The 13271-nt window shown below is 40.2% G+C and overlaps 1 long non-coding RNA gene across 1 annotated transcript; it reads right to left on the reverse strand.

The window, feature by feature from the left end:
• Window positions 1-7386: 7386 nt before the first annotated feature.
• Window positions 7387-10607, reverse strand: LOC121133184. The gene is made up of 2 exons (XR_005869961.1): window positions 10281-10607; window positions 7387-8251 (listed from the first exon to the last, which is right to left on the reverse strand). It is a non-coding gene; the product is annotated as an uncharacterized LOC121133184 (long non-coding RNA).
• Window positions 10608-13271: the final 2664 nt, after the last annotated feature.

Consider the following 13271-nt stretch of genomic DNA (forward strand, 5'->3'; position numbering starts at 1 on the left):
AGATAGCATTGTATCTATAATCAGCTCACTCTCTCCTTTTGATTCAGTGTGGGATCCAAGTCAATGAAATGTTGCCACCCACACTTAGAATGGATTTGACTCTCCCACCTCTGCTCAGCTACTGACCTCACCTTACAAGCTAGCCCAAAGATCTGCCTCCTAAGAGAATAATGGCCTGTGGAGGTGACAATTGACTTTTTATAACATTTATTTTATGTAGATAAGTCTATGGGTGCTGTGTGCATTCCTGGTTCCCAAAGAAGCCAAAAGTAGGTGCCAGACCTCCTGGAACTGGAGTTAAGGGCAGCTTTAAGCTGCCATGCAGTTTCTGGGAACAAACCCTACATCCCCTGCAAAATCAGCCAGTGCTCTTAAGCACTGAGCGATCTCTTCGGACCCTCAGTCTTCCTTTTCCTTTTTTCTTTTTGGCCAGAAATTTCATACAAACATCTAGATGTTGCTTAGTATCCCAGAAAGGATTTACAAAACTAAATGTTTCTAAATCGCAAGGTTAGCCCCGTAAGAGTTTCCGAAAAGAAGAAAACAATCTCCTCCCAAAAGAAGAATGACTTACCTTTTGAAGAAGCACCCTCTCCCTCCCAGCACTCAGGAAGCAGAGGCAAGCAGATCTCTGTGAGTTCCAAGCCAGCATGGTCTACAGAGCGCGTTTCAGGACAGCCAGAGCTACACAGAGAAATCCTGTCTCAAAATCAACCAACCCCCCCCCAAAAAAAACAGTGTTTCATACAATGGTAGGCAAGATGGGAAAAGTTACTACACATACATTTATATACTATTGGTCATCCCAAACACATCCAGGAACCTACATAATGTCCATCCCAAATGCATCCAGGAACCCAACTGATGGTCATCCCAAACACATCCAGGAACCTAACTGATGGTCATCACAAACACATCCAGGAACCTAAAACTATACCACATTATTAGTGTTATGTACATGTTCATTGCTCTCCCTTGTCCTTAACTGTTTTTTATGTAAAGACTTTTGAAACCCTAGAAAGGTATAAAGTTAACTTGGGATGTGAGAGAGAAACAATCATGTTAGACACGCAGTTAAAAATCTCTCTTTGTAGCCCTGGGTGTTCTGGAACTCAATATATAGACCTGGTTGCTCGCAAACACAGAGATTTACTTGTCTGTACCTCCAAAGTGCTAGGATGAAGGCTGTGTGACACCATTCCCTGTTAATTGTATCATTTTGGAAAAAAAAATAAAATGATTGAATTCTTCATTGAATGTATCTGCTGTCATCTTAGTTGGATTAACTTCATTTATTTATATTAAAATTAAGATAATTAAGATGGAATTAATTATGTTTTAACTCCAATGAAAGAAGTGTGTAGTTAGAAAGCAAAGTGTAAAAGCGTTTAAATTAAACATTTTGAGATTTAAATAAAGTAACAGCAGAATAAATATGGCTGAACTGAGACTCAATCCTCTCTAGGTACATAAATTCTCTATCATGACAACAATGAGAGACACAGCAAGTATCTGACATCCAGAACTAAAGAGAGAAGCAAATATTAGAGTGTGGCTTGAAGGTCTAAGTGCATTTCCATGTACCAGCTTCCATTCACATTCAACTTCTAGGTCTCCATCCATGTCATCAATTTCTTCTTCTTTGCTGTATCTGGCACAATCTTTTCTTAGAGTTCTCATTAAGATTATTAAAATTGCCAGGTGTTGGTAGCACATGCCTTTAATCCCAGCACTCAGTAAGTACAGCCAGGAAAAGTTCTGTGATTTTGAGGCCAGTCTGACCTATAGAGAAAGTTCCAGGATAGCCAGGGCTACCAAAAGAACCTTTGTCTCAAAAAAACAAACAAACAAATCTTGTTAAGAATTAAACCACTAAGAAGATCACTAGCATGAAGGAATTGAACATACGAATCCTATTTTGAAAAAAAGAACAGATCCAATTAGGATAGCTGTCAAATCGGTTGTCGAATTTTACATCTGCTTTTTCCCATTTAAATGAACATGCATCTGTATTTTAGCATTCAGAACCAGTTTCCCCTCACCTTCACTAGCTAGATAAACATCAACAATTCAGTTTCCATTAAAATCTTGTTTTGAGTTTTTATAGCTCCAAACATAGTAATCGTTCCCATTTTCATCTGCTTCACCAACAATACCCCATATTGGTATGTCATCTGTGTATAACAGATGGGAGATGTAATTCTGTAAATCTGTCTCTTATTGGTTGTTGACTGGAAGTCAAGGAGGATTCTGGGAAACAGTGGCAGATTCAGTCAAAATGTAGCCTCCAGAGGAGTAAGAAGTCCTGACCCTTTTTGCCGGAAAGAGAAATACTTAGATTAACAATTATGAGTTAAATACTTAAGTCAGATCTAGGCAGTAAGAAACAAACAAATGGCCAACAGCTTCATAATTAATACAGTGTCTTGTGTGTTATTTGGGGACTGCAACTGTGGCAGGGCCCAGGAGGATGGCAGGGAAGGCTACCCTCTACATATAGCCAGAACTGATATTGTTTGATTTACTGAGACAGGCTATCTCTGTGTAGCTTTGGCTGTGCTTTAACTCACTCTGTAGACCAGGCTGGCATTGAACATCTGTCTGCCTCTGTTAGGATTAAAGACATGCACCAGCACACCGAGCTTACAAGTACTGATTTTTGATAGCATGCACAAATCTAAGTGAGTTTCACAGTGTTGCATCACGCCTTCTTTAAATTTAATATCTGGGCCAATGAATTTGAATTCAACTCCTTGAACTACTTCTTCCAAAGTTTCATGGTAATGACTGATTTTCTTCTCTGTTTTTTATTTTTATTTTTTTGAGTTCACACAGAATGGAAGTGACAAGAATTTATAGGTTCTTGATGATTGTGGTGCAAGCCAACAGTATTCAACCATAATACACCGTCCTCTTTATGTTGATGACTGTATTCGTGCTCAACAGCAGCAAAAGCTGGGTTGCAGCCACCCCAGAAGGGCCTCATGCTCGGGGCTCCCACAGACCAATCAGGTCCACCGAGAATTCCAACTCCTCTAATAGCAGTCTCTTCTCCTCCTCCACTCCTCCACTTCCTCCAATGTAGTGGTCTATTCACATCTGCATACTCTTTCTCTGACTCAGCCACATCCTTCTCAGTCTCTCTTTAATGATACCTCTTTTACTTATTCTTTGAGAAATTCATGTGAACATACTATGATCATAAGCAAACTCCCTACATTCTTCCCTTTGCAGTTCTTCCCAAGACCAGTCCCTTCATCCTCCCTCACAACTTCATGCCCTCTATTTTGCTTGTTTGATTTCTTTCATTTTGTTTTTAATAATCAATATCATCGGTCTACCGCATTCTCTGTTCACTGGCTATCACCAATATCCATCGTTTCTTCCTGGCCAGTGGCCAAATACAAGAGTCAAAAAACAGGGGATCTGCTCAGTTCCTAAAGCCACCTAATGGCTTCCCATGTAGCTCTCATTCTTTGATCCTTTCTCCCCATTGTGTCTATTGTATTGACACATATATCCAACCGTCTTAAGGCACGGATAGAGAATGAAGCAGTCAAGAAATGGAGGAGACACAGAGCACCTGGGTTCCTCCGTGCTGGTCTCTGTCTGGAACTGAAATAGACAGTTGCTTCTAGAGCTCCTAAAAGGATGTGATGGTAATGTCCCTGCAGTGTAGACAAGGCTGAGAAGGATTGGGAAAGAGAGTGTAGAAGACAGTTGGAAACTGGTGTCAAGAACAGTCAGAGAGACAGAGTATATCAGTGTTGTAAAGGATGGTCACAGGTCAAAATACCTTCTTTTGTGTTTTACGAAAAGCTAAAAGTCTTGAGTATTTAAGGGTGAAGAGACAAGAGGATGTGATCAGGCTCTAGCAGCTGCACTACTGGCTAGCATAGAAGCAAGAACCCTGGGAGACAATGGTTGTCCTATCACAAAGACCATGGCAGATAGCAAAACAGAAAGAGACAGTGGCAACTCCAAGGCTGAGGAAATGTCTCCCTTCCACAAAACTGAAGTAGAGTTTCTTGTGGGCCACATTCATCTACTCAAGTCACCCCCAAGAGCTATGGACAGGTTGGCACCACAAATGCCTTTTACAGCACTGTCGTTCCCAAGCACCAAGCTCCTGGGGTGCTGGAATTGAGAAGCACCTAGCTTCTGAAATGCCAGAGTTGAGTTGACCTGGTTTCTGAGGTGTTGGAGTTGACAGGTAGTGCTTCCAAGGATCTCCAAGTAAACTGCATCCCTGTGTACCACTTGTCACTTGCGGTCAGCAACAATGAAGAGTTGAAGCCACGCCTTAAGGTTTCATAGCCTGGACGCACTTCTTGGTCCATCTCTAATTCTTACTTTCTCATGAAATGTGACCAACTGGCCTCCTCTTCCTGTTGCTGTGCCTACCCTGCTGTGATGGACTGGATCCCACTACAACTCTCACCCAAAATGGATCCTACTACAACTCTCACCCAAAATAGAACATTCTTCCCTTTATGGGAAAAAAACACAGCACAAAAACACATTGTTAAGAGCTTAATAATCATAAACTCCCTCATGTACCTATAAGCAAGTTCCCAGTTAATGCTTTCTTTTAAGTTGTCTTGCTCTTATTGTCTCTTCACAGAAATAGAATAGTAACTAAGATATATGGTCTTCAGGAAGATGGATGCCTCTGGAGATAATCACACTGAGTGAAAAATGTCAGTCTCAGAATGACAGACACTTGTCCATGTAGGCAGGGCAGCAGGCACAGGCATGGAGCTGGGCAGTATCTACAAGCTTACATTTACTCCACAAGCAGGAAGTAATGAGTGAGAAAAAGCATGGGGGAGGGGGAGAGGAGAGAGGGAGGGAGGGACAGAGAGAGGGAGGGAGGAAGAGAGAGAGAGACTGTGCCCAGTGGAATTTTTTGAGACCTCAAATGTCATCCCAGTGATATACCTTCTCCAACAAGGACACACCTCTTAATCCTTCCTAAGCTGTGAACCAAATACTCTAATATATGAGTCTATGGAGACCACTCTCAGCAAAACTACCACACCATGACTCTCCATTCTTCTCTGTGGGTGAAAATAATTCCATGGGCTTCATAAAACATCCCTTGTTTGCCCATTGCTTCATTATGTGATACCCATGTTGGTTCCATCACTCAGCTATTGTGAACAGGACTGCAAAAAACAAAGATATACAAGTTTCTCTGGGATATGCTAACTCAGAGTTTAGAGGTAAACACTAATACCTGACAAGGCTGAGACTCGTGGAAGCTCTCTTTATAGACTGTGTAAAGATCATTTGCTTTTACACTTTGGTCAGAGTACTTTACATTCTCAACAACAATCGACCAGGGTTCCAGTTCTCCACACCCCTCCTCCTTTCCTCCCAAGCATTAGCTCTCCTTTGCTTTCCTGATGACCACTATTGCCATTCTGGCTGGGATATGATAGAATCTCAGAGTAGTGTTAGCTCCTGTCAGCGAGGATGAACCCTTCCCCCACCAAGACTGATGGGCATTTGCACTTCAAGCTCTGAGAACTGGCTGTTTATTTTGTCCAAGCCTTTTTTTTGATTGGGAGATTTGGTGTTTTCTTCTTTTAACGCTAAGTTCTTAGTGTCCTATAGATAGGAATCCTCTGCCAGGTGAAGAGCTAGCAAATTTTTTTTCAATTCTTTGGATACTTAACAAACATATCATTTCCTTTGTTGGGACTAAGATTTTCACATTAATGACATCATTTGCCAGATGGTAGCACTGTTTCCTCAGCAACCAGAGTCCTAATCAGAAACTGCTTGCCCATGAGGTTAGCGGGTACTTCTTTCTCTTGCAAACTCTCCAGCTTTGGGTAGAGTAGAATGTTGGAACCATTTGAACTGTATTTCTATAAGAGGGATGTGTGTGTGTGTGTGTGTGTGTGTGTGTGTGAGAGAGAGAGAGAGAGAGAGAGAGACAGAGAGACAGAGAGACAGAGAGACAGAGAGACAGAGAGACAGAGACAGAGAGACTTAATGGCATCCCACTTGTGGCCATTAAGTTTTGCAAGGAACATTTGTTGAAGGCATTCTCTGTCCTTTCTCAAAAGTATGCTTTCATTTCTCTCTTGGTGAAAAACCAGGTGTCACTGATTCCATGCAATCACAATGGCATCAATTTATGCAAGTACTTGGATGTCAGCAACTGAATGTTATTTCTAGTACTATAGATCAGTGACACTACTGGAAGTCTGGCGTGGTGCAATGGCCATCACGGATTTTTGAGGTTCCACAGGAATTGGAATTTTAAAGAAAATTTCCAGAGAGTCTTGCTGGGAACACCGTCTGGAATCCAGCTGTATATGGCCTGGTAGTCACAGCTCTGCCTGGCTGGTCTGGAATTTGCAGTCCTCATCCCCTACCAATGCAGGCAGAGTGCTTGGATTACAGCATGGCATCATAACACACACCAACGCTATGTGTATAACATTCTTAAGCATACAATTGAGCAAACATTTACCAGGAAAACAAGAGGCACATGCTGTAGTTGAGTGGATTTCTCTCTCTCAGGCGGCCTCCCATGGGATTTTCTAAATAGTCAATACACTTCCCCTTTGCTGAAGGTAACTCCTTTTCCGGTGGGTTTTTTGTTTGTTTGTGTTTTTTGTTAGTTTTTATTTTGTTTGTTTGTTTGTTTTTGATAGGGTCCCAGTAGCTTTCCGAGCCCCAGCACATCAGCAGAGCTGGCACAAGGAACACAAACCTGCAAAGGGATGCTTCTGCCAGGTCCTCCTCTCCCACCACAGCCTCTGGATTCAGGTCTCCAGCACAGAACGAGGACAGGGAACTGCTAGGCTTGCCCTCCTCCCTGCGAGAACCCCTTACCCTCCTGCAGTGTTCCAAACTCCCCACCAGCCACCAGTCCCTAAGCTGTTCAGCACCTGTAAAGTGCTTATTAACAAATCAAAGCGGATGTTGACCGCCCCTCTCTGGGCTCCCTGAGTACCAGGCAGAATCGGCTCCCTTTCCTGAACTCTCCAGCCCAGGTGCAGTGCTGGGTTTCCTGTCCCCTGCTCCAATGGCCCCAGTGTAACTCAGCCACCACCAGTCCTTTGGCTAGTAGCTTGGTCCCCACCCTCTTTAGGTCAGACTCAGCTCTAGCTCTGGGTCCCCCCCTCTCTTGGCGCAGCACAGCTAGGTCTGGACATGGGGCTTTCCCAGATTTTTCTGTCTCTGCCTCCCCTCAACCTCTTCCTCTGTCTGTCTGTCTACTCCCTCATGTCTATACCAAAAACAGCCACCCCTTAAGACAGTCGGGTCCTCCTCCTGGTTTTTATCTTTCAGTCTGCTCCATCACACTCAGCTCCGTATATTGCGTTCTTTAGTACGAATTAAATGAAACATTGATCAGGAAAGTTAGACAGTTGTCAGTGCGTTTTTATTTTGAAACGAAGGCGTTCGGAAAGGAAGCATGCTTTGCAGGGAGCAGTAGCCCAAAGGGTCCCCATATTCTCTAAGGCTCCCTGGTGCCAAAGACTGAAGGACAGGATCCAGGACTGACAGAGCCATAAGCAATGAATTCCCTCCAGAAGGCCAACAAAACCGGATTTCTCCACCAACTGGGGACCTCAGCCCGATCTCACTGGCCAATGTGCTGAGCACCTGAGGTCTGGGCTTCCCGCTGTGGTGCACTGCATATCAGCCAGGGCCAAGCCTGTGCCCTGCTGAAATCGCACAGTGCACAGCATAGTCCAGAAACAGCCTCGCTGGGGGCCAGGGAGGCCACGGAACCCAAAAAGAAAAAAGAAAAAAGAAAAAAGAAGCCTTCAGCAAAGGGGTAGTGTTGCTGCACCGGGTAATCTTAGAAAACTCTAGGAGCCACAATTGCAGAGAGAAATCTGTGCCACTGAGAAATCCAGTGGCCAGGCTCTGGCTAAATCGCTTGTCACCGGTACCTGACCAGAAACTCAGTGCCTTCTTGTCCTAGGGATCTGCAAATGTCTGGTCCTTCGAATTTGACCCTCATTTTGCAGCCATCTTCAGTGGGGACTAAAATAAGGGATCAGTGACATTGACAGCATCCACGCAGCAACAACCCGGGACTTTGTCCATTTGTGTCAGAACTTCTTGGGGCACAGCCACACTTCCTGCTGCACCCAAGCCTTCACCATTAACCAAGCTGGGTGACTGGACACCCCGCAGGGCTGAAGCACAGGTCTGGGTAAGAGCTTAAAAATGTAACATCTGCCCAAGAGTCCTTTTGAACAGCAACAGCATCAAATCTCTGTGAAGACACAGATTCTGATTTAGGAAGCTGACCCGCAGTAGATACTCTAAGTAATTCTCCTGATCAAACACCCATTTTGTCCTTTGTTAAGCACTGGTAACCATATCCCAGCTGTTAGTATTAACTTGGATAAACTTAAGGTGACATACTTAAACTTTTTGTTGTGTCCTTATCTTTTTGGAGCAATCCTTGACCTAAGAACCAATTTTTGACTAAACATTATGGGTTTTCATCAAGTACTGTTTAGTCTTCATAACAAAAATATGGTTAGACATTATACCTTCTGGTAACCCGTTGTGTAATGGTTCTCTGTTTGATTTTTTCCCCCAATTTTACAACATAGAAAGCAACTTATTCCTAACATGATACCACATTTCAGTGAAAACACAGGGGGGTCTGTCTCAAAAGGATCAAACACACCAGAGGCCTGGAGAACATTCCCTTTGGCATCTGAATGAAACTGAAGAATTCCTTCATCATTGAAGTCCTAGTCTGTCAGGTGCCTAGAAACTGTTTTTCTTCAAAGAATGGACTTTATACTAGAGGACTTCTCCTGAACTTTTGTTAAGAGGTTGACCTCTAGTTAAAGGATGGAAACGGTAGACTTTTATTTACAGTTTGGAATTTTCTTAAAGTTTTTCATAAATGCTCAGCTTTTAATTTCCAATTGGACTTTTATTGAAGGGGTTGATTTTTCGTTAAAACTATTGGTTTTGATCAAAAACGATCTTTTAATTTGAAAGCTGCCCTTTTTATAAAAAGGAAAGATTCTTCATGAAAAGCTAAGGTTTTATGACAATGACTCACTTTTAGTTCACAGTTTCAACTTTTATTTAGTGACTGAAATCCTTGTTAAAAATATGAAATTTTATGAAAAAACATCTTGGTTTTTTTATTGTTGTTGTTGTTGTTTACAAGAACTGGGATTAAAGGCATGCATCACCAACACCCAGCTATTTTACACCACTCGAAAATACTTTAACCAAAAAGGGGAACATGATATCATGCATATGGTACAAACAGACTTTTCATCATGTAAACTCCAAGGATTCGGTAGCCATAACTTATATCTAATTTCTTGTTATCGGGCCTTGAGGATCCAGGGCAACCACACCTCAGACCAAGTCTGTTGTTATTTACATAAGACACCCAAGGCCAAGATCAAACATCCTACAGTAGCCATGCTTTGACCTTTAGCAATTTTGAACTCTCTGGCCTTTAGTCAGGAGTGGAGTCATCTTTATGGACCCCAACAAGCAACAAAGCCTCCACCACTGAGCCCACTCTCCAGTCTTCCCTTCTCATGATGCTTTTATTTTGTTCATTTATTTATTTCATTTCAGTTTACCTATTCAGCTTCATAGGAGAGCAGGGGCAGGAGTAGACATCAGTCATTGCCTTCAGTCTGAGGTGTCATGAATTTCAGAACAGGGTGGCCACGTTGATTAATACTCATTGCATTGCCCAAGGGCAATCCCCTGCCTCTCTCATTGGTATATTGTTTAAGTGACTGAGATGAGCCTGTGAGGCTGCTGGAAACTGGGACTTTCCCCCTTAAAGCTCAGGTTACACTAGCAGCTGAAAGGACTTCGGCTAATTTTACTCATAATTTACATAATGAAATGAAATGTGACAATGAAATCATTTGAACAGGGAAATACATTGACGTAGTGTTACACAATTATAACATGAAAAGTTATGAGAAAAAGAAGATAATCAAATGAAGTATATAATGCAATCCACTATGTTGAGATTAAGCAAAAGGAACTGGCCCTAAGTACTGCCTTATTTCCAGACTCAATTTTAAGTGAAAGGTAAAACAACATTCAAGGTCCCAGACCCTCGGGGAGGTGGGACTTTCCAGACCCTAGGCGAAGTGGGACTTTCCAGATGCTGGGGAGCTGGAACTTTCCACTAGGGCTGAACATCCTACTTAGTACTACAACTTGCCTGTTATTCAACTTTATTTCTCCAAGACATACTTACTGTTTCTATCCACAAAGAACAAACTTATCTGTTTACTTACACTGCAGAACTTGTATCCTGTGTGGGTTGGCACAGATATTTGTGGTTTTCTTGCTTAAATCCCCTCCTGAGTGAGTATTCTGAGACTCAGTCAGCTTCCCAGTCTGTACTGAGGTCCCTGACTGGTCAGTTTCACTGAAAATTCAATAAAAACCTTGCTTTGAGTGAATTCTTATGTGCCTTGGTTGTTTCAGATCTACTCGGGACCCACTATAACGAAAAGATAAATGATGACATGAATGGATGAAACGAAGCGAAATTAGTTAATAAAACAAAATAAAAATTAAAATGCCAGGAGGAATTTATGACCTGAAATATGATAATGAAGTTATCTGACTTCAGGAAATAAAATAAAATGGTGTTGAAATTTATAAGATAAAATGTAATGAGACAAAGAGAAACAATAAACAAAATAAAATGTAAGGCAATGAAATCAAGCATAATGAAATATAAAACACTGAAATGATACAATAAGACCCTAAACAAAATGATCAAATGAGAAAATGAAGTGAAATAAAATCTGAAATTAAATACTTTTTAAAATATTGAGACAAGAGGAAAACAATATAGATAGAAATATGAATAAAGCTGGGCGTTGGTGGTGCACACCTTTAATCCCAGCACTCGGGAGGCAGCAGCAGGCAGATGTCTATGAGTTCGAGGCCAGCCAGCCCTACAGAGTGAGTTCCAGGAAAGCCTCCAAAACAATACAGAGAAACCCTGTCTCTGAAAACCAAAAAAAGAAAAAGAAAAAGGAAAAAATATAAAATAGTACAACAGAAAAAAATGCAATAAAATGGTGGAGTGAAATGACTTGGGAGGAAGAAACTCAGTCAAATTAAATAAATTTACTTAAAAATAATATATTTTTAAAATATTATATAAATATAATATAAATGTAATGTATAAAGATAATGTAAATATGAGGTCATAATGAAATGTAAATTATTGAAATGATATGATGATGGAAAAACAAAGAAATAACTCAACTAAAAATGCTGTGATATTACATATTATATATATACACATCATCGCAACACATTTAATTTTGTATCCCTTGTCATTCATTACAAGTAGTTCTTTTTATTACATTTTATATTTATTACATTATAATAAAAATAGAATTCATGAAGTTTAATTTGCTTTCCTCTTCCTTTCAAAGTTTTTTCATTCCAACATTTTGTTGATTTCATTTCATTACAATTCATGTGGTGACAGGATGTAATGCAATGCTAATTAGTATTATTAATGAACAACCCAGAGTCAGATGTTAAGGGGTGAAAGCTGAAAGATCAGAGAAGCAGAGCAGCCAGACACTGGAGTTCTTACCTCGACCAATGCTCAGACCAAATAAGCAAGATTAAGAGTTAATGCTGTGAGTTCCTGTCTCCTCCTGCCTTATATTCCTCTCTCCACCCAGCCATATCAATCCCACCTCTTTCCTGCTGGGATTAAAGGCATATGATCCCAAATGCTGGGACTACCTTTCTGTGAGCTGCCTCTCTTTTAGACTGATTCAGTCTCTCTTAGCCCAGGATGGCCTTGAACTCAAAGAGATCCATCTGCCTCTGTCTCCTGAGGGCTGGGATTAAAGATGAGTACCACAACTGCTTGGCTTCTACCCCTAACTGTGTGCTTAGCTCTGCACTCTGATCTTCAGGCAAGCTTTATTTGTTAGGTCACAAACAAAATATCACAACAGGAAATGTCATATAATCTAATACGATGAGTTGTAATTAGTGAGATAAAAAGAAATAAACTGAAGTGAAGTGATAACATGCTGAAATAAAGAAATATGCCACGAAATAAGGAAAACAAGAGATAAAAGCATGGTGTCATGATATATGGAGTGGCATGAAACAAAGGGAAATCTAATAATGAAATAATAAAATGAAATTTTATGGGTATGGCAGGAAAGTTCAAGTATTCAAATGCAATGAGAAATATCAACAGAGAGGAAGAGAAACCATGAACTTAAGTGGTTTAAAGAAACGAAATAATATTCTGAAATGAACACATATAACATGAAATGACATAAATGAGGGATGAAAGGTGTATTATATACTTATTGAAATAAATGAGGCAAAAACTGATAATGAAATTATGTGATAAAATAAGATGAACTGGTAATATAAAACTATAGATGAAATGCAATGATATATGATAGAGTAAAATGTAATTTCATCAGACTATTACAAAGCAATACAAAAATAATGAAATGAAACAACAAAATCAAGATTAATTAAATGAAATGCAATAACATGTGATTTTTTTTTTTTTTGATTTTTCGAGACAGGGTTTCTCTGTGGCTTTGGAGGCTGTCCTGGAACTCGCTCGGTAGACCAGGCTGGTCTCGAACACACAGTGATCCACCTGCCTCTGCCACCCGAGTGCTGGGATTAAAGGCATTCGCCACCAACGCCTGACAATAATATGATTTTTTAAAACACTGAAACAAAAGGAAAATAAAATACAGTGAATAATTTCATGTAACAAATTGGATTGCATTGTAATGAAATAAAATCAACAAAACATTGGAATGAAAAAACTTTCAAAGGAAGAGGAAAATAAGCTAAATTTAATAAATGAATTTTAATAATAATGTCATTAAAATAAAATATAATAAAAAGAACTGCTGTAATGAATGACATGGAATACAAAATTAAATGTGTTGAGATGATTTGTATGTATATATTATATAGTGTCATGTATCAAATGCAATGTAGTATAATTAAATTAGAAGAAAGAAAAATGAGGAGAAAGATGAAAAGAAATAACATGCCAGAATAAATCAATGGGACAAGAAATAATTAAATGAAGTGACGAAAGTGACCATGGGATGGAAGGAGTGAAATAAAACTAAATTGAAAACTAAGAATGAAATACATGAACTATCAAAATAAAATGAAATGGTATTACAGAACAAGACAAAATGCAATGAGATAAAAGACTGAATAGATGAAAGGAAATATAACTTAATACAATAGAATCT

This window comes from Mesocricetus auratus, unplaced genomic scaffold (assembly GCF_017639785.1).
Source record: "Mesocricetus auratus isolate SY011 unplaced genomic scaffold, BCM_Maur_2.0 Super-Scaffold_100020, whole genome shotgun sequence".
Taxonomy (NCBI): domain Eukaryota; kingdom Metazoa; phylum Chordata; class Mammalia; order Rodentia; family Cricetidae; genus Mesocricetus; species Mesocricetus auratus.